The sequence below is a fragment of the Rhynchophorus ferrugineus genome, unplaced genomic scaffold (assembly GCF_030347505.1).
Source record: "Rhynchophorus ferrugineus isolate W39M unplaced genomic scaffold, kcgeb_rfMv2 rfM1, whole genome shotgun sequence".
Classification (NCBI taxonomy): domain Eukaryota; kingdom Metazoa; phylum Arthropoda; class Insecta; order Coleoptera; family Curculionidae; genus Rhynchophorus; species Rhynchophorus ferrugineus.
In genome coordinates, this window is record NW_027472580.1 from 37290976 (window position 1) to 37315220 (window position 24245).

The window sequence follows — 24245 nt, forward strand, 5'->3', positions numbered from 1 at the left end:
TAAATCCACACTTACCTGTATATCTATACTATCATCAGAAGCTTCCCAGAGCCGCAGTACAAAGAAGTTGGGACTCAGAAGATAGATTAAACAAATTTTTTAAATAAAAAGTGACTTTTTCACACGACCAAAAAAAGTCACAAAAGGCTGTTGAAATATCGACCATGACAATTGAAAAACCCTCTATATTATAAAATTTTATCAGCAGTTTTAGTATTAAACGGATTTAGCTACCTCTAAAAGAATTTTAAAATTGATATCGATCCACTTAGAGATATCGTTATGCACTTGTAAACTTACTGCGCCAATAGTGAAGAACTTCCTTTGCAACTGAGGCCTGTCATTAGTGAGATTGCACTTCATGTTTTATTGATGACTTATTCGAATATTCCGGATTTACGCTATCGGTAGTTTAAAAGCGTGATATCTCACGAAACCCAATATCGGCTATGATGCGCGGTAAAGAGGACGTTATTAATATTCATTTTCCATACTAAAGTAATTGGACTGGGCGGTTTATCGACTGTGTCTATCTACCTTAAAAAATTAAGCACTTTATTTTATATGCATTATTTCATTATGTATTGATTAATGGTACCATTATATTAGGATAATATTCTTTTAAATATTACGTGTTTCGATGTGTTATCAGCGGTATATATTGATGAAAGAGTGAGTAAAAAACTATTAAACTCGATGGTTTCCATATTTTTCTACGTAAAGTAGACGCAAATCGTAGAACGATTCGATCAAAATTACATTTTGCAACATTCATTACTTTTGTGGTTTCGTTTGAAGAAATATCAAAAACTTTCAGAAATGTATGGTGACACTACCGCCTCGTATCCCTATTTTAAGTATTGATTTCAACCATTCAAACGTGGTGAACTTGATGTCAATAACAAATAACAGACAGTGAAACCACAAGAGGTCGCAGACATTGAATATTAAGACATTACCTAAAAATGTAGCTCAAACTCTCAAAGAACACTGGCAGTCTAAAAATTGATGAATATACTGTTTCTAGACAATGACATGGGTTAGGAAAGATCCAAAAGGGACCTCCAATCAAATTGACTTAAAATGCAATATCAAATCATTTTTACACGATTTCAAAAAAGGAGGAGATTCTATGTTTGGCTGCATATATGTTTTTAATGTGTGTTCGCCGATTTGTCCGTCAATTATCGACCGATTTTCAAAAATATTTTGGAAACAGCTTTATTATTCACTGGAGTAGTGATTCTGAAAGTGACAGTGACTGAATGAAATTTCATGAATGTTGGTTTACGATTCAATGCCGACAATTACCAAGACAGGGTGATGAAAGAGGAGGCAACTAAAAGTCAGTATAGTTGATATATTTTAATTGTAGGAAATTATATTATATAGTATGACAGCTTTATGTGCATGAGTTGTTGTTCAGAATATACACGAACGTTTGGTTAAAATGTACGAGGAGAGAAATAATACTAACTATTTGAAAATACATTTGAAGGAGGATCAAGGAGAATGTAGTGATTAAATCTAGTTCTATCAAGAAAGATGTATACAAGTAGTCACCGAACAAACTAAGGAGGAATACGGTAATATCAAAATAACTTTACAAGGGAATACTGCATCGAAGGAAACATGAACTAAGCATAAAATAGTAAATATGCTCTCTAATGAGAGTAAAATACATTACTCAGAAAAACGATTGCTAATTAGGTGGATTAGGCCTTACCTACCACTACCCACTAACTTACCAGGCCTACCACTAGATAAGAAAACGCTCCTATAACTCTACCAATACTAGTGCGAAAAAATGTTCAATGTAAATATAATAAAGCAATTCTAACATATGAATCATTGTAGCTGTATAATCAATTGTAATTTTAAGTTATTCCATAATAAATGCATTAATTGTACTCCAATGTTGAAACAAATTATATTTGATGACATTTTTGTTTCAGTATTTTATATAGATTATAATTTTGTTATATGTCAAAGTCAAAATGTACTACGACATCAATTCAGATCACGTTGGTTCAATGCTGTTTTTAATAAACCATATACTCCATTTCACAATAGATAATTTTATCTAAGCTTTCAATATATTTTTGAGAATATTTTCGAATAATTTCTTAGTGATAATTATTATGTACGAACTAAAGCATTTTGATACCTTAGCTGCAATGAATGAAGGTTCTATCATGGCATCCAAATCAAATTACTTAATGAATGAGCTTAATTATGTGGTCATCTCACAATGGATACTGTTTGCACGAAATAATAATCTCAACAAAGTCAAGGACTGTGAGATCAACCCTATCTGGCGTGTCATCTTCTCGGTTTTAATGCTTGAACGGACTATAACAAGCAGAATCCTGTTCGGTTGATCAATCAATGCTGACAGGCAGCAGGCAATTGCTTAAATTTTATAACCTGAGTAAAAAACTCTCAACATCAGGGCGCCCATCCCGAAGATTTAAAACAATTGTGATTCGTCCCCTTATTTTAGCCATTAAAGGCAATACCACTCCAGAACCAAATTACTTAATGAATGAGCTTAATTATGTGGTCACCTCACCATGGATACTGTTTGAACGAAATAATAATCTCAACAAAGACAAGGGCTGTGAGATCAACCCTATCAGGCATGTTATCTTCTCGGATTTAATGTTTAAACAGGCAGGCAGCAGGCAATTGCTTAAATTTTATAATCTGAGTTAAAATCACTCAACATCAGAGCGCCCATCCTGAAGATTTAAAACAATTGTGATTCGTCCCCTTATTTTAGTCATTAAAGGCGACACCTATCCAGAACCGAAACGAAAAAAGTATTCAAAGTTAAAGAAAAATATATATGATCTAGAAAATAATTTTGCATAATGACATCCTCATTTAATGATACGATCAAGTATTAAAATATTTATATTTACTCCAAATTGTGTTTAATATATTTGCATTATAAATCATTATTCTTTATTCAAGTAAATTAAGCATTTTAATTCGGCAGAAAAAGCAAAGAAACTTCAGTATAACATTCAATATTATCCGGCGCCGGAATAATCGTCGAGAAACTCAGACCGACCATCAAAACGAACAAACAGAAAAAAAGACGAAAAGCACTCGAACCCAGATATGAAGCAGGACGGAGACGTCCACGTTAATTGCATTAGGAATTACTTTATTTCTCAGAAAAGTATAATTCGATTTCCATCGCAGTTAAAAAGAAAGGGAACAAAGTCAAACTCCCTCCGTCTCAAAAGCAAACGACGCTTGCGGACGGAGCGAAAAAAAACTAATAAATAAGAAAGTTTCTCTGGTGGCCCAGTTTCCTAAAATCAAATGGATGAAAATGGAATATAAACTCGACTACAATAAAAATGAGGGGAGAAGGAGTATTTTAAGAGGGTATGCCTTAGAATTGGTAGTAATTACAGACAGTGGTAGTGAAAAATTTATTATTTATTGGGCCGTTAACATTTTTAAAAGTTGTGGTTCTTAACTGGAAATGCGCCTTTAAAAAATTGAAAAGCTTCAATGAAGGCGTCAGGCCCAGGTTATATGAAAGTTTGGCCAACTTTACAATGTTATGAGCGGAAATACAGATATAAATAAATCTGATTTCTTGAAAACTCCTATTCTTATATTCCTTCAAAATTAATAACACAAACAGGAGAGCTAAAAGTATAAATAGTGTACATACAATTTAAAAATTAACACAAATACAGGACCACAAACATAGCCATAACGAAGTAAAGGTTCTATCCAGACAGCACACATCAGCACCCATGCCGAAGTGGTAATGGTTATTTGGCCAGTAACACTAAACTTAGCATAGGCTATATTCTAGGGAGAAAATCGATCTCTCGTAGAAATTGTCTGCATTTTCTCCTGTCAAGCCATTTCTAAAATTTTACAGCCTATACATAGCTCTATCTGGATGAGGCGTGGACAATCGTTCAGTATGTGGCAGACTAAAATTAAGCCATGGTCACAATGAGCAGGTGAGCGCGAAGTCATCAAGTGACCGAAAAACGACAGTGACCCAATCTCATTCGATTAAGAACTACGGCATAGTAGAAAAGGGAAGGAATGCGAAGGGAGGAGAAAAGATCAACTTTAATCTCAAAACACCTGTGGTTGTTAGCCTCCTGGGTCCAATGTCGTTCTACCTCGTTCTTGGTGAAACAGGAAGCGAACGGGATAAGGTTAGTATGGATACTATTTTTGTTATTGTTATTTTTTTCATATCCTTTCTTTTTTCTTAGATTTAATTCGCAGCGATAGGTATCTATATTGCATCTAATATATATATATATATATATATATATATATATATATATATATATATATATAAGCATTATAATCATAAAAGCAAGATTGCAGAGATGAGATCGAGGTTTGTTGAAAATTCTAATATATATATACAACGTACAGATTCTAGAGAAAGTCTATTGTTAATAGCATACTATATTTATATTTATCGTATAGTTAATCAGTTATTTTGAATCGTGAGTTGTGAACCCATTTATATACCTACTCAAAAAGGCGGATATTTGGACATTTGTTTTCAGTTAGAGGCACGGGTTTTTTGCCTCAAATTACAGAACTATCACTAAGACACTAAGGATGGATCATCAGGAATAAAAGCTACCGTAATCATCTGATAGGTATCAACAAGAAAATTCTCATCATTATCGATTATAAATATGCGTACTCTAGGTACCACTAAGAAGCCTGCAGCTGATCACCTGTATTATTAATATTTCTAAGTTGAACTATTCATGTGCATAAATCTTCACAATTTTATATCACTCTATGAGCTTCAGAATAGGTTATTCCATAATGTAACTTAATCTAACTTGACAAATCAATAAATATTTTAAACTACGTTTTTGCGAAAGGCGATAGAAGAAGAGAAAAATACACTTGCAATTAAATCAATTTCAGTGCAACGAATGTTGCTCTTCCATATTTCAACACATTGCTTTTAATACTTTGGTACCTGTACTGGAAGGTAATCAGGCTTCATATACAGAAAAGAGAAAATAACACATAACGTGTTATTATAATTTATTTAGAATATTATATGACTCAATTAATCAATTTGCTATATGAGAAAAATGATCGACACTTGGATATTATCAAAAGATTTTTAGTTTTCTCAACGTAAATATCAAATTCCAACAAAAAATATAATATAAATCGTAGCTAAGACTATGGAGTTATTATAAATAGTACTTTAAAACTAGAAATTGACTATGGTCTTTTAGGAACGCTCCTGAAGATAAAAAGTCAAGTTATTTCTTGATGACAGAATAATAAAAACAGATTAATAGCTTCGAAGCTGTGCACATATTTTAACTTAGTATCGAAAAAAATTATTTGATTACGTTCCTAGTCTAACAAAAAGTTTACCCTCAAACTTTATAGTAAAATAGAAGAAATTAAAAGGTTCCAAAAGTGATTTATAGTGATCCAATTTACTAAATTAATAGGAATAAAAACGGATCATTCGGACCGGTGCCTCATTTATCAGAAATAACAATAAAATGTCAATAAAACCGCATTTGGTTATATAGTCGGTGTAATCCAACAATAAACACGACCTAAAGGCAAATTTATGGACCTCCAATTTTCGACGATATATATCAGCTAAAAGTTCCCAATCTACCAAAAATATTTTACAAATACGAATTATAGTCAAAAATATACTATTGAAGTGAATTTTGTAATTGATGTCTTAATTGCTGGGGATATACAGAATTTATTTCATCGATACACTGTTGATAATCTACATTAAAAATTATGAAAAATTTTATCAATAAATATTCACAAGTTAATTTAATTTTTTAAGAGTACAAAGTTTTCTATGAATAAGTCAAGTGGCTGCTCACAACTCTTAGTACTGCAAAGACTAATAACTACAAAATTCTTGACTAATTTGTATATTTTGTTCTAAAATAAATGCCACTTTACCGGAAAAGGGACATATGGAGCTAATAATAATATTGTTTTATAATTTTAATCATTCATTAGATGTCACCAGATCACAGGTCAAGTCAGGGTCTCCAATAGATCTATTATATGATAATATAAAGGCCAGTCGACCCAAAATTGGTATAAGAGGAACCCTCAAAAGCCCAAAAAATAAATTTATATATAAATAATTTTTCTATTAATACCTCAAAAGAACACGTATAGCCACGCCAACATAAATTACCTGCCTCTTTAATAAGATATTCTACAAACGATATTTTTCGTACTAATTGAATTTGTAATGTGGCTGGCTTTTATTGCCAGGGAAATTAGATCCAGCGCCATTCTACGAAGGTTAATATAATCGAAATTAGGCGTTCTCTTTCTCCCTTTTTTTTCGGTTGAATTTCGGACGCGTTCGTCTTTCGACATGCCACCTCTAGAGAGCTTTATTTAAAATTTAACATTGAATAGCATAACAAATCTCAGATCATAAAACATATATTTCATTATATATTTTGCAATATAATCTTGATATTGAAAATGAGACTTTAGGAAGCAAAATAGGGTGGAAAACGATTTAACTATAGAAATATTAATTGTTTTTGTTTTTCGGCGAGTACAGTTTGGCTAGACCACGAATCATAGAGCAAACTAGCCATTTCTGGTAAACAGGGCATCATATTTAACTTAAGTCAACATTACTATGTTTCTCTAAATTGAATCGATCTATGTTCCATCAACAGATTTTTATTCAATTTAGATTATTCGAATAAGTACAGTTAGAGTTTTCTACAAATGAGGCTTACTCGCTAATTGAGTTCGCAAAGAAGTGTGAAGAGAGGTTTAGTCACCACATGATGGCCAGATAATCAAAGCAGATGACTTGAAAAAGGATTCAGAATCAAAAGACAGGTTATAACGAAGTTTATAGATTTAGTACGACCTTATCAAATGCCATCACCTTGGTAACTGCGCTACCAAGCCTTCTTTAAATAAGGTTATTTGAGCAAAAGCCGCATCAGCTAAGACAGTTTCAACATATTAATATTAATTGTTTTATAATATCATTTACATTAAATTACAATAATCTTTATGTATATAAGTTAACCATAATTACTTATAATATCGATAACTTCGATTAAGACTTTAATTATAATTTCGCCGTTTCACTTTTTATTACAACTCGTTAAAATATATATTTTTATATATTTTTTTACCAACGAGGGTTTATTTATACTGAACCTACTGTTTAACGTGAGCTCCTAACTACAGACTCGGCATTAAGCCTACCGACTGGCGAGTGACCAACATAAAAATCATCCCAGAAGACATCCGGTCTTACCTAGCCTGGTTACTGTCGTGATTAAGATCATTTTCCTTGTCGGATTTTACACTCTTGCCTAGGACAATCACATATATTTAACAATCGCACACATAAATTTATGTTCCAGCGGGATACGAACAATAGGCGGACTGTCCTGTTACCTTTACCAGTGTGCGAATCAAGCCGGCTGTTAATATATTTACCCCGATATGAATTAACAAAGAGTTAATTAACATAAACTGTTGTTAGTTATTTTGAGGATATATATATATATATATATATATATATATATATATATAATGAAATGAAATGAAATTAAACCGATTTCCGATCGACAAAATTTATATATCACTGTAGAAGGGGTAAATATCTTCCCACCATGTGATTTAGCAATAGCTATAAGAATCGTGAAAGAATATGTCGACAGTAATCCAAACATTCATTACCATGATGAATACTATAAATTAGGATACAACAGGCAAAATGTGTACTAAAGCTCAGCAAGACTATATTAAATAATAAAATGTACTTTAGTCTATTTGATAATGTAATTGAAACTATAAAAACATAACACGACAAAACTTTCTAGCACGCAGCAAAACTATTCTGCTCTAAGGCATCATATTGGCGTAATCTCATGTTACACCAGGTGTGCTGGTAATTTCTTTCTGGTTTTTGAAACATATCTTACGGGCTAAGTATGCAATTCTACGATTTGTTATATCTGGTCTATATTTGCAAATATCTAGTTTTTTTAAACGTTTATTTGCGGTATCCACTATTTTTCTTACTCCATCAAATGAAAAAGAGCGCTGAAAGTTATTATTTGCTGACAGAAAGTTACGGTGAGCGTCTTCCAACTATAAGAACACATGAAACGTAATTTCGACAATTCAAATTTGGTGATTGCGATGTTCAAAACAAACAAGGTCCTAGCTAGCCGAAAACGTTTGACGATGCAAAATCGTAGGAATTAAATTAAGAGGAAACATAACAAACTAAAAAAAAATTGGATAGGAATCTTTATGCTTCAAAGGTATGAAAGGAAGCAATTTCTGCATCAAATATTAAGGTCACCACCACAGAAAAAATAGTTAATACAGATCGCTAGCGACAACAAATTATTATTTGTAACGCTGCACTAGTTAAAAAACGTCCACAATACGCTGAAAGACAGAATAAGGATCACATGGATGATAAGTTCTGGATCGCACCCGCCATACTCTCCAGAACTTGCTTTATTCGACTATAACTATTTCGTATCGATGGGAATGAAGAAACTGTTTTTTTTTAATGCCATCCATAAATTACCTGAAAATGGGCGAAAGGATTAAATGGCCAATAATTTGACTAAATAAAAGTTAACTATCTATTATAAATGACATGTTTTCTTTAGCGGAACAACATAGAGGTATAACAGACCCATCTGGTATATCTAATAATATATTTAACTTTCCATAGATCCAACATGTTAAACATTAGTCTGTAGCACTTTACCTTATCATACCTGATTATTGGCGTAACTGGCGATTATTGATTGCCAAAAAGCAACGTATTGTAATTAAATGACATTTTTGTTACAATCTTCAGGGTCATTCTTCAGCATGAATACATTGTGATTATACGCTAGACCTCACAAAATTGGGACGCTTTTAGTACACAAAAAATATAAATTTAATAATCGATGTCAATTAAATTGAACCTTTAAAAGCCTCTAAAGGTAAAATAAATAAAATTACCCTAAACTAATCACAACTTTGGTTTAATTAAGAAAAGGCAATTTATCTGCTAAAGAGCAATTGATTGGTGTCCGTATTCCCGGATAAACTGATCTAAAATTAACAAAGTTCCGAAGGTTTTTCTAATTAAATTAGCTCCACTACATAGTGACGTGTAAATTTCGTACAAGAATCTGTTAATCTTTATTGAAATTATACGAGAAAATTATCGGTGCCGCTAAATTTTATGTAAATACGTAACAATATTTATCACCGATCACAAACCCGATCTAATAAATAATAATAAGCAAATCGTTTTGATATAAAACGCCTATTGATTTTCCGCCAAGGGCTTATCTTTAATCGCGGCTTATTTCCATTCCCTCCCAAAATCCGAACGTTAATGATGGTATAAGTCTAATTAACAGACGGCCCAATTAGCCCGATGAACGTATTTGACACGTGTCCAATAAATTTCGTTTTTTTTTTTGAAAGGGGGCGTTTTTTTAATTTACCGTTTGTTTGGATAATAATTTTTATTTTTGTCAACCGAACAATTTCGCTGTATTAATTAAAATTTTCTTTTCCCAGAAATTGTGACATGATCCACATAGCCGGGTAGATGAATGAAGGGGTTTTATAGTCTATTCAAAGTTTTTTTAGTAATGCGAAATGGATATTTGTGACGTCGAAATATTGCAATGTTGCCGCATTAACTCTGAGTTTTAGTTCAGTTTGGCTTTGACATACAAAAAAATTCTAATCTAAATAAAATAATTGAACAAAAATGTTAGCAAATATAATTTATTTTGACATTATAGCATATCTAAAATCTACAGTTATTTATACAGCCACAATAATTTATAGGTAAGAGTTAAAATCTCTTATCACTATTGCTTTCAAGAATTTTTTATACATCTGACAGCCCGTTGCCGTCTGGTTGTCAGATGTACGCTAAATTATTCAAAATATTAATTATAATTACTACAGGTTATAAACCTGCAAACGTTATTTTAGCCCTTTGATTATTTTGATAATTTAAGTCGCTGCGTAATATATCATATTACTTTGTTTGAAAATTCCGAAAACAATAGATATTTATGGTCACAAATTGATTGCGGCTTTAATAGGATATTTCGAAAAGGAACGAGATAATGGAGGCCCCCTTTTGCTGATAAATTCCATTAGAGAGGTAATTATTAATATTAAATAATATAAGTCCCAAACATTTTATTGAATATGTTTTTTAGATGGTTGCTTCCGGGCTAAATATTACTGTGAATAACATCGCTTACAAAATGAAGAATAATACGTTAGATACCCAAGAAAACCCGTCTACATACAAAATGGGTGATGAATCTTGACCATCTTGATATTGGCTCTATTCGAGATCAAATATACGAAATGTATAAGAAGAGTAACTACACAAACTATTTTATCGATATAAACATAATTTAATAGAATTATTTTAGAGAAAATTGTCTGTCTGACAAATATACATAAAAGAATTAGGGACATGCAGCTTTTTGAGTGATGTAAAACATCCTTTTATACACTCTTACAGGGCATAGGGTTTATGTGGTGTAAAGATAACCCTCGGAGAGGTTTAATAGAACTTCCAGACATTACCTTAAAAAGAATTAAATTTTTAAAGGTATAAAAAAAGACAAGGAAGATAAGCTATTTGAATTTGTGTATCTTGATGAAACCTGGATATTTCAAAATGGTTCATTGTGGCATTCTTGGCAAGAAGAGAACAAAAAAAGTGTAAAGACAACAAAAATTGATGGAAAAAAGGTAAAAGTTACAATAGCATTCAATTAAGTTTTGTTGATCATTATATTTATTAATAATTAATTTCAGATATATTGCTGGTCGAGAAGGATATTTCATCAAAAACTGTCTGGATATGTGGAAGGAAGCATTGTCAACCATAACACCTTGGGTTGGGATGAACTCGATTAGACATACAGAGGAAGTAATTGATAACTGGTGGAATTGTGAACATGTTTCAGACAGATTAGAAATTAACAGTTTAGTGATTTAACTGGACAATGAGTGGCAAAGTGAAAGTGACTGAAGGAAACTTCAGGATATGTGATAATGCAGTGCAGTGCTAGAAATTCCTGAGACAGAGTGATGAGAGTGGAAACAACTAAAGGTATGCACATAATTAATGAATATAACTGTAGAAAATGGTATTGTAGGGCGTGAAAGATTTGTGTGCACAGATAAGATTGTAATTGTTCAAAATTAAACATGAGCATTAGGTTACAACATATGAGGAGATAATGAATACTAACTGTTTTGTAGATATGGTAAATGTGTTAGACAGAATTCAGTGATTAATTTTATGAAGAATGGTGTACACAGATAGTAGCAGAATAAATAAAATATACAGTAATACCAAGATGACTTGACAAGTAAACACACCATTGAAGGAAACAAGAACTAAACGAAAAAAGTAAATATTCTCTTGAATGAAAGTAAAATACGTTTCTCAGATATCCAATTTTTAATTAGGTGGATTAGGCCTCCAGGGGGATACTACTACATAAAAAAACGCGCTTAGAAACTTTACCTCAAGGAAGGAAGGAGGTGCGGAAAAGAGTTGAATGCAAGCAAAACAAATCTAACCTACAAACTGTTATAGATGTGTCTTCATTGTAGGTTTAAGTCCCTCCATAGTATATGTATTAGATTTACTATAATGTTAAAATAAATTCTATTTCATATTTTTGTTCAATTATTTTATTTAGATTAGAATTTTTTTGTATGTCAAAGCCGAACTGAACTAAAACTCAGAGTTAACACAAATATCCATGATGCATTACTAAAAAAACTTTGATAGACTATATATATTCGATATTTGTTTCCCACAATTTCTCCAATTAAATTGTTCAATCATCTGTAACACCTATAATTCTTCTTCAATGTCATGTTATCACTACACTATTTAATAAATTACTAAATTCACACAATACGCAAAATTGCATGGATAAATGCCGCTCATATCCGCATATATGAGGTTAGTTGTTCAGATGATAATGACAAGTATTTTCTTTATAATAATGTTAAGAACTATCGTATGAAATTAACCGAAACATCGATAGTAGGAAAACATTCGAATCAGTCGATAGTCAAAAAAGTGAAGGAATGAAAATTGTTACTATCAGTATCAGTCGAATGCACGCCTCAAATATTTTTTTATGCGTGACATAAGACAGAGAAATAGGAATGCCTTTTCGTGTTAACCTTGAAAGAGAATAGTACAACGATAATTATTTGGATTTCTGGTCAGTAAATATAACTTCATTTTAATAAATTAATATTAGTGCAATTTTACAATTTAGGAAAAAGAAGTGAAATAATGATCCCAAAAATGCATCATCATATTTTAACATTTCGAAACTAACAATGGCATAATACAACCAATATAATTGGTTATTATTATTTCATTCGAATTTGTACTTACGAATGTTTTTTTTAACTGTGTTATAAGTGAGACGAAGACAAACGAATTCCTTCTCATACTAACTTCGATAGAGATCAGTAGAGCTGTAATTGGTGGACTCTAATGGGTTGTGTTGGAAATAATAGTTTTTTTTGTTTTATATTTTAGTGTTAGTTTAAAACAAGACAGGAATGGAATAGGCAAAAAATATTTTTGTCATATTTTAATATTAACTGCAATAATATTTTAATATTATAGTATAATAAATAAATAAATCCACTATTTAAGTCCCGTGTAATTAAATAAAACAGTAAATTTATTTAATGTTAATGGTATATATTTTAAAATTATGCTTCATTAGAACTTCATTAGAAGAAAAAGCAGGAACAAACAATAACAGATTTCGAAAAGTCAAAAAGTATATTACCTAGTGGTTGTCAATATAACATCAATCAAATATATTTTACTATTTATCAATCAAAATATTATTAATTTTACCCTGTTACATTTAACATTAAGAAATATTCTTGAAAAATAGTATTCCTAAATAGTGCTATATTAGAGTACATTGCTAATTACAATTGTATTACAAACAAAACATCTATATACATATAAGTCTATAAAAGCATACATTAGTCACACTATATTCAAGATCACAGCTAAGAAGATCAAGGCAGGACACCAAAAGCTAGGCAGTATTAAGTAACTAATATTTCATTCGAATGATGTACTCGCAAATGAAAATAGTAACAAATCAGACACTCTACTGTTTCATTCGATAATAAAAAGTAGTCAGTTACTAAACTGATGATAGTCAGTTTCATTCGATAGTTCACAACGCTACCTATAAGCTTTCATTTGAAGTCAAAATGGCACTGAGTGGCGGTTAGTGCGTAGGTGACTTCAAGTCGTCACTGCTTCCAATTGAAATAATATATTTTATATTTTCTAAATATATGTCCCATGTCAAAGTATAAAATAATTAACATAACCACAGCTATCAACAACTTTAGTCATTTAAAACAGATAAAAAATAAATATTCAGCTAATTTCCATCCCTTCAAAATGATTAAAAAGCTACAGAATATTATGTTAAATTATCTGACAATGAAACGCATGAGAATGCTTTCAAATAAATATTTAAACTGACACCAGAAGGAAGAGAACACAAATCGGAGTATAAACAATAGATTTTCTGGAAGTCTTGCAACAGAGAAAACTAAAACATACTTATAGTTGATCAAAGTTGGGTCTCTAGTAATATTGAATTTACAAAGCATGATATATGTTGAAAAACACATTTGCATAGATAGTGCTTTGTCAACTGATATAATATAACTGTGGTATAAAAGGAAAACATTTTATTTGTTTTGTTGTTTTGACAAAATTATAGGAAATAATACAAATTACTTAACTATCCATCATGTTCGCTTTATTTGATAATAAGAAAAAAATATCTGATATGATGATGTTATTGTTGACAGGATCACTTACTTCCAGTATATTAAAAGGAGGAACAAACATTTTTTACGCAAAGATAGAAAAAAGCGCAAAACCAGGCGTATTGAACTAAAGTAATAACGAAAAAGTAAATATACAAGATGTCTCAAAATAAAGTTTATATGGTTCTGGAGTTTCGCCACTTAAAAAATGCAGGAAGCATTACTCTAATTTGAAAAATATGTTGGTCAAAAATTACAAAAAAATAAAGTACTGCAGTAATAAAAAAAACTATACTAAACATATGTACATAAAGCTGTATCCCTATCAAATCATCCCAAGAGGCACAAGAATGCCAGGCAATTGAGCATTTCTCAACGTTTACCATCTCGTTTCTGCAATTGACAGCCATTCCTTTTTTAATATAAGTGTGTAAGTGCGTTTACATTCGGTCAATTTTATTTTAGTAAAAATATTTCCAAATTATGCACTTTAATAATTAATAAATTTTTAATTAATCCCCTAAAATAAACGTTCTCTTGCGTAGCATTGTATTACAATATTAAATGACTTAAATGTCGCATATCTTTAGTGACACTTAATCATTGAAGCCGTACTATAAACGCCTTTGAAAGGTAATAGTCTAAAAAAAACATTGTAGATGTCGCTACTTACATTCGTTTACTTAGTGAGAAATTGCTGTGTTTTACGGCCAAAAAGAAAACAACCTAATGCCAGTTCACAGAAATTTGTGTGATCTTTACTGTAGAGTATTTACTACAGAGTGTTTATGTGAATTCACGTGTACTTTGCTTGCTCGCGTTTCGGAAATCTTGATGAAAAGTTGACATTCACCATAGCCGACCGATCATTGGAAAAATAAATGACATTCTGTAAAATATAGAGATAGACCGACATCTTTTCAATGGTACTATGTATGATTTCACTGAATAAATATTACTAGAGGTATGGGACTAGATATCTTCATATCTCTTAGTAAAACACGAAGTTACTCTAACATTATATGACGGTAAGCTCAATGCCAAATATTTCCTACAAATGCATTAAAATATAACAGGTTGTTCAATAAATTTGGCGTTCAACCATAGATAGCGCTATAGGTCAATATTTAATTGAAAAATAAAAAGATAATGGCTTTTCAGGTAAAAGTTCGATCAATGATTAACAGATGAGTATTTAATTAATATCCTTAGACCTCTAGATAGGCTAGCGGATTTTATGCGTCATCTTATCATTCTAGATGATCATAATATAATCATAATCTATCTCATATATATTGGTGCTTTTGTTAATTGATATTCAAAAGAATTATTAAAAATATTACCTTATTACCACAAGCTTTTAGGTTGCTTGGCAAGACAATACATCAACAATTTTCGCATTCTTCAAAAGCAAGAATGGTTGCTCTTTTTGGTATTACCATATTATACATCGCGCGTAATTGTTGTAGCAATAGTAAATACATATCTGGATAGTTTTCAGAATACTTAATACAAAGATGGACCCTATATATTACTTAAGTGTACTCGAGTTCATAAATCTGATAATGTAGTTCAAATTATAAAAATAAACTTCTGTTAACGTGCGACAAGACTTATTAAATACCATAGTATCCGTGGTAATAAAAGTAGTTTGAGACCCTAATAGTATATTATATAATATGAAGTTCAAAAGCCCCAAAATATTTATTTTAAAAAGTAAAATACAACTTTATTATAATAATATCTAATTTAAATATATGTTGTGTCAGCTTAGTAGTCGCAGTTGTTATGGCGACAGGACGGTAATAATCCAGTTTCTGCGATAGTCACGAGTTCGAGTACGGCGGGGCATGTATATTACATAATATACTGTTTGTGATTGTAAATATAAATGTCTCTGGATAACAGTGTAAAATCGGAGAAGAAATAACCATCACACCAATAAATATGCTGAGTATGGTTGTGGGAGGGTCTCTAAAGTGGTGATTCATCAATCGATACGCTTAATGCCGTTAAGCAATAGGTCCAGTCTACATAAGTTGTTAAAAAGGATACTTTAAAATATTTTAACTTAGTCATTATTTGATTTGATAATAATTTTTATTAACCTCATCTGAACGATCTCGACGTATTTCTTCGTAAAAATTCTTATACGATTCACAGAGCTAAAAAGATAAAGGAAGGGGTTTGATTTTTTGAGGAATTTTAACTCACAACCGACTTTATACCTATATAATTATGCGTCTCCTCTTATTTACTCGCAATTTTTCTGTTTGAACCGTTAGAATTCGTCCAATCATGTTCCACCCGTATAATTTAGATTCAAAAACTTATGTTTGCTTATAATCTGAATGTGCGCTGTGTACACAAAAGGGAGAACACCGTTGGAATGGTCGGAATTTAACGAATTTAGAAAAGGGCTTCATTTAAACGACTTGAAAAAGTAAAGGAGATTTGTTAGTAGAGACAATCCAACATTCCGCAAATTACTGAGTAACTTGTGCGGAAAACTTGCACTATTATGATTCACCTGAGCGAGAATATTAAGGGAATGTATAAACATATTCATATAAAGTTGGAGTATTAAAACTAAATTAATTTACACTTCACTTACTTTTTCCTTCCAAATTCTCAAGCGTCTTTTTTAAGCATGTTACCAAAATATTTTTATTTTACTTACAGCCTCATTTAAGATATTCTGAGTAGAACCCGGTTCAAATATCATAAATTACGAAATTCAATGAGTAAGGAAGGCGTTCTGTGATTCATTATATCTATTTTTTAAATAAATGGCTAATAATGTTCAGTGATCACTTTTCGATAAAGAATCATAGTATTCAAACGTTATCACTCAAGCTTTTGCCACAATTTGCTTTTAAAGCAGCTGCAAATTTTCTCAGGATAGCCCCTGAATAATTTCCAATGGAATGTTATACAATTCTTGTACCAAATTCATTTGTGATCTCCAGTGAATATGTTTAATAGTTTACCGATACTCGCCAAACAAAGAATGATCCTTTATGGCTATGTGTATGGCCGAATTATCATATTCGTATATGGCAGTGTTTGGCAATATGGCGATTTTCCCCATGTTTGACTGTAGCTGGCCATTTGTAGGAAATAATATAAACAACGATTCATCGGACCATACAACATTCATACAATCATTATGATCGTCGCTCCACTTTTTCGCAGCTTAGCGTTGACTTCCTTTATTAAGGGTTTTGCTATCGCAGCCCTTCCATGAATGTTAGTTTTATAGTTTTTAGTACTTTTCCAGCGGTAGTGTAGTCTGGCCATAATCCTTTATAATGTTCTTCCATCTCTATCAGTTAATTTTGAAGCTTCCTCCATGTTTTGTGTCAGGTGTCATTACCGTGGATACATAAAATGCGATACATAAAATACAACAACTGCGAGATCGCACATTTCGACATCGATTGTTTATTTTAACCGCCGCAGATAATACACTAAAATATAATATACAAGACTTAGCATGTAAACTGAACAATATATACGCGACGCATTATTTAAAAAGAATTAGTGTTGTAAACATGCAGTAAGATGTACTATATTGTATAGTGTTGCAGTTTACTGAAAATAGTAGATTGTTGTGTAGAGTGGGCTCCTGTCTTGCTGCCCATCTGCATGTCACTTATATATCGTTATAAATTATACAATCTGATGAAACAAAACTATTTCAAATTTTAATTTGCAGTAGACACTTCATAGTGGCATATCTTTGTTACATTTTATGTCACTCTATGATTACCATGAAACATACTTTTTCATCTTCGCACAAATTTGGCCTTACCTAGGGCAAAGATAACTGTATTCTTCTATTATATATGTAGTTGTTTTTCAACAAGCTTACAATATACCCCTCTATAGTTACACAAAGATCTCTTTCCACGAAATACAATATTTTACTGTATAAGGAGTCAAAAACCATGGAAAGAATCTAATTAATAAGTTGGCTGTTAAAACAATTTGTATTCTAATTAATCAATTTTAATAATGGCGTTTGAGAGCTTTTTCAAAACAATTTTTCTATCTCTTATCGGTTTTTTTCCTATATACGCAGGATTTTTGCTAGTTTAAAGGTAATTTACAACCAAAATTCTATGACCAACTAACGATTATATATTTTTGGTCGATTTTGAGACACAAGATCGCTTCGGAGCTAAACAAACCTGGTTCAGACCACCCTTAATTCATAATCACAACGGCAGATCCAAGTTTTATCCACAGTGATGAAATGATTAATCTAATTAAGAAACTTTGGTTATATTATTACGAAAGGTGAACGATTTTGTTTTTTTTGATTTATAATATTAATACTATTCGTTGCAGGATAGTCATATAGTTTATTCTTTCAATAAATTGAATCTAGATGTATATCTAGGAGGACCTACCGGCACTCTGGTGTATTAATGTTTGTTTATTAACACAGTTTTTCTATTAAATGCACCTTACTACACGACAATACACAAACTTTTATTAATTATGTCTTTTACATTCGATATGCTTAGTACAATCTTAATTCACAAATTAATATATTACTACTGTTCTATTGTACTTGCATTAATTTACAAAAAAGGCGTGTACGGGATTAATACATCAGTAAGTATTTCTTATGACTCTGTCTCTTGTTCTGGTATTATCTAAGGATGGAGTCCGTCCTCATTTCTCCTTGCAATTCTCTTGATTTCCTGAGTGACATTCGGAATCTGAAGGTCTCGGTGTAAAGAATCAGTCCTGTGGTATCTGGGTGAACCTAGAATACTTCTCGGGACTATATCCTGGAAAACTTTTATATTTTTGTATTTATAGTACTGTTTGCGGAATATCGCAATAGTTGAATTGCGTATGTCATTGCATTTCAGGACTAGCCTGTATAACAGCACTCTAGCATGTACTGTACAAAATCATAATTATGATTTTCTGCAAGTTAACCTATACATTTTTCTTTATTTTAGCTACAGTTCTTTCATTTTCATTTTTTACACATTCCTTCCTGCTAAATTTTGCATCAAGATTCATTCCGAGATACTTAGCGGCGTTGCTATTTGGAATTATATTATTATTTATCGTTGTTGGTGCTTTCCAGGTTTTTGGTGCAATTATTTATATTGTCGGTCAACAGGCAAATGCTGTTGTAATTTTTCTGTGGCTTTATCGCTATTGCCTCCGATTGCTAGAATCGCAGTATCATCAGCAAATACGAATATAGTGTTGTTATATTTTAAGGTATATAATATGTGTAGAGTAGGTAAGGAACCGTCCCCAATACACGATGCCAGCTTTTTGTAATTTTGCTTTTTGTGATACGTCAGCTTTAGCTTCTTTTATTGTAGAGTAAGCTTCCTTTTGCTTGACTCTGCGTTCAGTGTGTTCAGTTTTCTGTAGCTTATGAACAAGGCCGTTATCTCATGCTTTATGGAAGGCTTGTGCTACGCGATTAAAATGATATCCAGTTTTTAGTTCTATTATTTATTTATTTGTTATATTTATTTTTAAGTATATTCAAATTTTTTTTCACTAGTGATTGAATAAATACAACTATAGAATTAAAACGGGGATTAAACAAGTATTCGTACTATCCGGAACGTAACAAAAATAGATTATTTCGTCTTACTCCGTTGTTAAATAATTTAATATAAATACTTCCAATTGTATATGTATTTACACAGGAAAATTACTTTCTAAATTCTTCTGTCGAGTCAACAAACGGGCCCTTTCTGGAACGATTTCGACAGAAAACACATTTTATTAACTTCGCACAGAAACACGGCCGGGATAAAATTCATGAAAAAGCACAACGATATTTTCTACGTGATCAGTATAAAACCCTAAAGGAACAAACAATAAAATAGCAATGTAGTTACAATCAACGACCGATTTTTTTCTATTATCGAGAGAAAAAAAAGCGACGAATAAAAACAACGCTAAATAAAAATAAACAAGTCGGCCATTTTGAGTTGCATAAACGTGAACTATTTTCCACCTCTCCATATAAAAAACCAATCAACAAATAATTGTATGAAATATTCATGCTGTAAATATCCAGTTCGGAAAATATCACAGCTGATAAATTATACAATATATTCCGATTGATTTCAATTAGTTGTTACACTTGATGGACGATATTTTGTTTGTTATCCTATAAAGAAAATATGTTTCATACGGAACAAAAACAGAAACATAATCATAATTAATTTGTTTTAAAATTAACTATAATTTGCTTTTCCGCTGCAAATGGTTAGACTTCTATCTATTATGTTTTCTCTACATTCTTCTCTACGACATTAGGAAGCTATTTCGACAGAAAACATCGACAAAGTTTAAAGTTTTATTAATTCCAAAACTATCCCAAATAATACGAGGACTATAAGACCAATCTTAGGTAATATACTCACAACTTTGAGTAGCTTTTCTCAACAAACTTGTGAATCCTATGATAAATCTAAGTGTATAATAACGATATTACTAGTATATTATATATCTTTATTGACATTTACAACCAATAGAAATACGAGTTAAAACAGTATGTAGTAGAAACTCAGTTATACAACATGGGGCAAAAGTCCTGCTACCATTTTGATTGCCTATAACTTTGCTCAAAGAAAAGGTAAGACACTTTGGTTTTCATAAAAATTTTATTTGGTCTTTAGATTTTCTTTCAATGATTGAAAAACTATATCTGCTGAATGGTAAACTTTCGGTTCTTTTTAAGGCATTTTTCATGACATGTATTGCAGGATACACCTACAATGCTGAATTTCTTCAATTTCGTGACGAATATTGTCTTTATGATGTTGAATATTTGGGGCTTAATCACATAAACTTTTTAACCAACCAAAACTGGCAAGGCTAGTAGTTATAAAAGATAATCGCGAAACATTATTACACTGTCCAAAGGTAACTATTTGATGCTATTTTTTAGTCCTTTTAGTCTCGATTTTAGCCCTTCAGTTTCAGAAGTGTGCAATTATTATTAAAAAACAATCCTTTTCTATAAGTATTTTTGTATTTAATACTTTGATCTTTACAAAGTTGGTAAATGCCACATTCCGATACATAAAAGAACACACAAAGGAATTGTAATAATTATAGAGGGATAACATTTTTGTACCCAGCTACGATTTTACTTCTAATTTGAAAACATTGCTGTGAAATCATGGTGATGTACTGATGAACTGAATGCATAAAAAGTAAATAATATAGAGAGAAGTTAATTTAAAATAAAACTTAAAAAACATACTTTAAAATAAAAATAAAATAATGTATATATTGTACCTATCACTAGATTGCTTCGTTAATGCTTAAATTTATCCATGTTTTTCTTTCAAAATATCAGTGGATATTGCAAAGCATAGTAAAACAATTCTGATTTAAATGTGACCCCAGCATAGTGTTTTCAATTATTCTGGCGGTATATTTAATAATGGAAGTGAAACTTTTCCTGGTGTGCAGATTCACCTTCATATGATAACATTTTAATTTTTTCCATATATTCTAATTGTGACAATATTAGCTCGAAGATGTTCATTGTGCTATCGACTATCATTTACATAGATAGTTGCGACATAGTCCCTTTAAAAACTTAATATCCAAATTGAAAAATTAAAGATAAAACAAGTATATTAATTTAAATATCTGAAAATTGAAATTGAAAATAACGGAAGCCAGGAAAAGTATATCAATACAAGAACTGGAAAAGCTATGCATTTATACTTCACACTTAATAATGGAAGTGAAACTTTTCCTGGTGTGCAGATTTACCTTTATATGATAACATTTTATTTTTTTCCATATATTCTAATTGTGACAATATTAGCTCGAAGATGTTCATTTTGTTGTCGACTAACATTTACACAGATGGTTGCGAATAGTCTGTTTAAAAGCTTAATATCCAAATTGAAAAATTAAAGATAAAACAAATATATTTAAATATCGGGAAGTTGAAATTGAACATAATGGAAGCCAGGAAAAGTATATCAATACAAGAACTGGAAAAGCTATGCATTTATACTTCACCTTGAATAGTAAATATATTTAAAAATATCAAACAAAATAAAAATTTAAATGCACAGAACGACGTAGATCGATTTTAACGTTCGGATAAGAAAAGAAGATAATTTCTAATTAGTGGAAATGAAATACCATAAATGAATAACAAATCGATAGAAGGCTAGTAATAAGAATAGGTCTCAAACTGAAAAATTATAGAATATATAGAAAAGAGACAACTTTGTTGGAGGGGCCATTTACAGAGTATGAAAGAGACAAAACAGGTCGGGAAGGAAGGACGGAAATGAGACAAACAAATGGACCGGAGAACATGTTGCCAAGATATCAGTGAGGATACCCCAGAAAACAGAAAAAAACTTCTAAAGCTAGAATATTGAACAAAGCCATTTAATAGTGGGCCGAAAAGTTGTATAAGGCTATTTTTTCTTGCTGTTAATGATCTGTTGTTAATGTCTACAAAATAATTGCCATCTATATTCCATTCTTAAGACAATTCTCAAAAAATTATCGTCCTTTATACAATATTCTTCTGATAACTGAAAAAACTGTTTATATCAAGAAAGAACAGAAAAAGTGAAAATCACATTAAAACAAGATCAATTAACAAGCGTCCGCAGTGGAGTAACTAGGCGAACGAGTTTTACTTTCATTATCAAAAAACTCGGCGTTTTCAAGGAAAACTGACCTATAAATCGACGCTACCCGGAACAACCTATTTTTAAAAACACGTTACGTACATTACTCCCCTTAATACCAAGTATATTTCATCACTTTTCCTGGAAAGGGCCGGTCATCAATCATCCGATGTTTTAAATTATCGTAAGATACATGCCGACTATTGTATAATATATGGGCGGTTAAAATCTAATTTTTATAATGTCGACCTGCTTTTAGAAAAATGTTAAAAAATTCGGAAGAATCGTCGCTTACCGATCGATACCGAACGTTAATGTAAAAAAAAAACAAATTTGTTCACATTACTGCAAAAACAAACCACAGAAAAAGTCACGTACGTATTGGGTCGACGAAAAAGCGTTGAGGTTTTTCTGCGCTAAATTTTCATCGTGTTTTTATATTGAAATCGGCTTTATTTATCTATGTGGCATTTTGACCAATGATGATTTTTTTTGTAGCAGAACCATTGTGCCATTAATATTTCGCCTTTGTTCTTTTGTAAAGTACTGAAAGAAGTTATTTTAAAATCCATTCTCTTAATGGATTTTTCCGGAAATCAGCTTAATTGAAAGTTTAATATTACTAAAACAGGTCTAAGTGATAGCCGACCTTTGCTTTATCATTAATTTACTTGGAATAATTTAGAAAAATACCTGCTTGGAATACGAAAGTGATTTTCAGTATTGTCTGATACTTCACAACTGAAACATGATACCACCAAATATTTAGCATCTTTTTACCGTTTACCATGATGAATCTAATTGAATAAGTGCTCTCAATTCATTTCCTTCGAACATTCTTGGTCAGTGACATCAAAAAATTACCAGTTTTAAATCATTCATACTAAAACAGATAATAGGCTTGATGACTATAACAAAGATCACAAAAATATTTATTTATAATAATAATGAACTATGGAGAGATTATTAAAAATGCATTTATATTAAAATCAAAAGAGATATTACTAAGATTTTACCAGAAATAAAAACACATTTCAGAATTCGTCATACAAAGTCAAGTTAGTTACAAAACATTGACGTCACTTGCCGTTTCCTAACTATCATGTCCACATTCTAACGATTGAACTTTGTAGGGCGCCTCGATTTTATTTGGATTATTTATCTTATATTTCATAATTTGTTTTGTGCAACCCACGGAAAGAAAAGATAAATGAAAAAATTTAACTGGGATTTATCAAGACAAATAACCTAACCTAGCACTAGAATCCAGTCGTCGATAATGTACTGTGTGACGCTAACTGAACTAATTTTAACAAGAATACTAGAACTCTTACCTAATTGAGTCAGTATTCCAGACACATTAACGATGAAATGTGGTAGAACATTAAGTAAAAATATAATCAGTATAACAGTTAACAGGAAATTAATAAAGGCAGGTAATGACTTTAAAGAGTGCCCAATAATAGAACAATCGCAACTTGGAAACTATGAGAATAGTATTATTGAAATCACTTAACCCATATTTTTTAAGATAAACCGAAATTGCATCGACGGCATACCTAAAAAATATTACGGTGATAATTTGAGAAGATACAGATGGAAATATATTTCACTGGGCAATTAAAATATTCATTTTACCTAGTTAATAGTAAGTACAATACAAAA

General features: G+C 31.2%; 1 protein-coding gene and 1 long non-coding RNA gene across 6 annotated transcripts in view; one reads left to right on the top strand and one right to left on the bottom strand.

Annotated features, from left to right (window-relative positions):
* rdgA (retinal degeneration A) overlaps positions 1-24245 on the bottom strand; it is a 281202-nt gene that overhangs the window by 236512 nt on the left and 20445 nt on the right. The window lies entirely within an intron of this gene.
* Positions 10675-11465, top strand: LOC143196705 (uncharacterized). Its single transcript, XR_013005797.1, has 3 exons — positions 10675-10812; positions 10879-11176; positions 11329-11465. It is a non-coding gene; the product is annotated as an uncharacterized LOC143196705 (long non-coding RNA).